The sequence below is a fragment of the Mytilus galloprovincialis genome, chromosome 4 (assembly GCF_965363235.1).
Source record: "Mytilus galloprovincialis chromosome 4, xbMytGall1.hap1.1, whole genome shotgun sequence".
Classification (NCBI taxonomy): Eukaryota; Metazoa; Mollusca; class Bivalvia; order Mytilida; family Mytilidae; genus Mytilus; species Mytilus galloprovincialis.
Window position 1 is genome coordinate 47,587,753 of NC_134841.1, and position 4,551 is coordinate 47,592,303.

Consider the following 4,551-nt stretch of genomic DNA (forward strand, 5'->3'; position numbering starts at 1 on the left):
TCAGAGACACAAATCAATGAATGTGTTTGTAGATAAATGTTTCTGTGTTCTGTTAAATTGTCCCTTTTAAAATTGTTATACGATGATGACTGATGTACCCAAATTTTGACTATTTATTTATTGTGTCTGTTTAGTTAACGCATCAATGTAAATATAACAGAATTTGATGAGACTGTCATCAAAGTGAGAGGGTTAGCGCTATAAAACCAGGGTTAATCCACCATTTTCTACATTTGAAAATGCCTGTACCAAGTCAGGAATATGACAATTCTTGTCCATTCGTTTTTGATACGTTTTGTTATTTTGAACTTGCCATGTGATTATGGACTTTCCAAATTGATTTTCCTCTAAGTTCAGTAGTTTTGTGATTTTACTTTTTGAAAACAATATATTTTGTTTTATCAAATTTCATTTTTATAACATGAAATAATGTAATTAAGCAGCTTTTTTTATTTTTGCAGTTTTGTCACATTTGAAGTGTTCTTTCTGTTATTGTTGAAAGATACACACTACGCATCATGATTGCTGTTTGTTTTATTGTGGTTGTACTGGTTATGAGTTGTCATGGGCAAAAGAATGTCTCTGGGACATGTTCCCCAAACCTAGGTAAGTTCACGTCAAAATATACCTTTTAGTGAAGAAAAAACTTATTGAAAGTAAAAAATAATTATTTTTTTTGCTCATACATTACATTGTATATCTCTGCTCATAAACATAAATTTGCGTAATTTTCAACTCATATTTTCAATTTCGCAGAGGCAATCAAAATAAGAACTTTAACATACTTATTACGCAATACTGATTTTACATGAGAGGTCTATTATGGTCTTGATCGTGATAAAATTATCACATGGTTTGATAATTATATAAATACTATCTACCTGTATCGACACTTCATATATACCAGTCGATCAGTAATAAGATTTTAATATTCGACAAGTTGGTTGACATGTTAGTCGACATGTTGGTTGTTAAACTGGACAACAAATGCAAAGAACAAGGAAGATACATTTTACCTGATATCATTAGTACTGCTTCTACTTTTGATAAGTTAATTTCAGGTACATGTTTTGAAACAGACGGCAAAATTATACATCCAGAAAATATAACCCGCACCTTAAGGTTCGGGTCTTGATCTAGTCTTATTATTTTCTCCTTGCAAAGTCCTCTCAACACAGATTTGCTAACGGTGGAACGATTATGGAAGTTGTTATTCATTCGTTTGATATGTTTGCGCATTTGATAAGGAACTTTCCGTTTTTATTTTTTCTCGGAGTTCAGTTATTTTTTGTGATTTTACTTTTTCATAAAAACTTCAGTCTATACAAAACATGGCTTCATACTAGTGTCGTCAATGGTTAACTAGCTAGGCGTTGGAAGGACCAAAAATCGAATTGCAAAAATGCCGACCGGTCGATCAGACCTTTTTTTAAGTATTGATAGGGTCATTAATGTTAATTGGATTTACTAATAAGTGTTGTTAAATTTAAATTTTGAGATGCTATTTAATTTGCAGATCAATTTTCCAGTTTATTGATTGCTATTATATACATTAAAAAAGGAAAACAATCAAACTTAATTAGCACAAAGACATCTAGTCTATCTGCTCCGGGTAAGATTTAAAGGAAACACAATTAGAATAAATGAACAGTTGTAAGCAGATTTAAATGTTAAGCTTTACTTCATTTGTTCCCTTTTGATCTAATATTGCGTAGACCTACATGTTCACCTATATCGTCCAATGCTTTGATATACTTCAAACGACATGCAAACTAAAATTGTGAAATTTGGAATTAATATATTCTCTGTAATACGAGTAACATGCTTAATCATCTTAAATAAAAACCATCTACATAATTTTCTGAGAAAATAAGGAAATCGAAACAATCAACGGTTACAGACTTTGTCAATGCGACAAGATCTAGAAGACTTTTATCTTCTCAATTTGAATTTATTGAAACGTAAATATAGAAAAGGCAAAATTAATTATTTACCTTAAGTGAAAACTGTTCAATTAGACATTACTACATACATTAAAGAACGTTGAAAAATACTACATTGAAGACCTGTTGGTGACCTTCTGCTGTTGTCTGCTCTATGGTCGGATTGTTGTCTCTTTGGCACATTCCCCATTTCCATTCTCAATTTTATGTATATTTTCTTGTAATATGGTAACGTGAACAATGCTATGACATAACAATAGTCTATGTTTAATTGAATTTTCTACTTTTCTTGCAAGGAACCAACATTTTTAGTACAGCTCTAGCTGTTTTCGGATAAATATTGTATATCATTTTTTGTAATTGATACATGTACTTTATTTGTTAAACAGAAAATTCTCTTTTCGAAGACCTTCTTGGTATGATGATCAAGATAAAGGGAACTGCGAAAGGTAATGATTTCGGAATTAATCGAAAAAATGTTGTAAGTTGCAGTAAAAAAAACACAAAGAACAGACTAACCAGAAGGACTTATATTAATTTTTATTATCTAACAATATTTGATAACATGAATATCTCTCATTTTTTTTTTTTTTAGCACAGATCATTATTTAAACTTTTACAAGGATTTACGCTAGTTAATTGTTACATTTTACGATATATATGTCAAAATGGTACACGTTTTTGAATACTGTATTTACCAATTGTTTGTGCATTTACATCTTCAATTTGAATATTTGCACTCATATATTAGGTAATTAAAATGCAAGACATGATTGGGTTGTTTTATTTCCCTTGCATTTAAATACTGTTAAATTACTAATTAACGAATCTTTCCTTAATGATCCTGTTATATGACCAATTATTAATGGCCTGAGGCAACGCTAAGTGACGTTACAGCCATTAAGTACTGACCGAAGATATGTACATGTAACAGTGCCTATTAACTAACTCACCAGAGTAAACATTTTTTTAATATTAATATTGTCTGGAATTCAATTTTATTGATATAAACAGGCATTTAATTTTCAACGTTTAAAGACTTAAGGCTATTTCAGGAAACCAAAATTTCTACGAATCAAACTTTAATTTGGCAATATTTTACAGTTTATTTCTATCAGAAAACCATTGTTAAATAATCCAGATTTAACTAAAATCAAAACATTAACAAAGACACAACCCATAAAAGGTTTTATATTATTACAAGGTGTTTTTGCTATGGGTGACATAGATTTGATTTATTTTATGTACTATATCTGCTTTTCTGTAATTTGTTCTTAATTCCATAAGTCATATATATTGATCGAAGGAGAAAATATATTGTTTCTTTACAGCTTAAAATCACCAAGACAAACATTTTCGTCCTTTTCGGCTTCTTTAACTGCTCCAAAAACCTTGGGAGCTGGTGAGATTGTTAAGTTTAACAAAGTTATAACGAATGTTAATAATGATTATGATCAAAGCACAGGGATATACATGGCTCCAAAACCAGGAGTGTTTCTGTTCTCATGCACCGTAATGACACCTAGCGATAAGGCCCTTCATGTTGGTCTATGGAAAAATGATACAAAGATAGTTACTTTCTATCCTGGTCAGACTGGTTATAACATGGGAACTCAAATTACTATATTAGAACTTAAAAAAGACGACCAAGTATACATCAAGCAATGGGGATCAGGAAAAGAAATCTTCAGTGAATCTATTAACAGCTACAGTGTGTTTTCTGGTTATCTTATTCGATGAATAATGCGAATACGAATAAAGATAAAATAAAAAAATATGTATTTTGTTTATTGTTCTTAATGAATGTCTAAGAATTATCTGACGTTTGTTACATCTGAGGCTCATTGCTTACAGTTCGTTCTCATTTATTTTAAGAAATAATTTCAAAATATTTAACGAAGACATTGTGATTTGTTCAGAATGTATTAGAAATTTGTAGTCTATATGGTATAAAATCCTCCTATTTATATTTATATATATGAAACAAATTAAATACAAATGTCATAAAGAATAATAAATTCAATTTGATGCATGTAACAAATTCTTGATACGTTTTACGGTTTACGAATAATGTATTGATCTTTGTATTTACTTAATGTCATTAAGGGGTTTCCCTTTTCTTTATGGACCTTTTTTCTGTTAGCTTTACATTGAGTAAAATGTCGTTTTGGAAAGGCGTTTTTTTTTTATCTTTTTGTAAAGTTGGTAATTTTCTTGAAGTTTTGCACTTACTAAAAGAGTTATGTAAAGTTAGCCCACACAAGGCGCACATTGTCATTCGACTGCGTGTAGCCAAACCCTATTTCAAACTCCATGTGGACATGTATTTTAAACAATTGGAACGCAGTACAGTTTGTTTAGTTCAAGAAATATATTTACACTTACATCACATTTAGTTTATCTCAATTTGAACACGGCCTAATTGTTGAGTTCTTTGTGCAATAAGGTCTTAAATTTCAATCTTATTCACCAGAATATTAATTCAAGCAAAAAAGTTGATACTATAAACAAAAATTAATTGGTAGTTTTATGTGTGTTAATTTGTGTAAACTAGGATACTGACACAATGTTCACCTCGTTGGCGACCTTCTGCTGTTTTCAATTCTAT

At 30.1% G+C, this 4,551-nt stretch overlaps 1 long non-coding RNA gene across 1 annotated transcript; it reads left to right on the top strand.

Moving 5' to 3' along the window:
- Window positions 1-497: 497 nt before the first annotated feature.
- LOC143070640 (uncharacterized) lies at window positions 498-3,710 on the top strand. Its single transcript, XR_012976614.1, has 3 exons — window positions 498-606; window positions 2,333-2,392; window positions 3,275-3,710. It is a non-coding gene; the product is annotated as an uncharacterized LOC143070640 (long non-coding RNA).
- The last annotated feature ends 841 nt before the right edge of the window (window positions 3,711-4,551 follow it).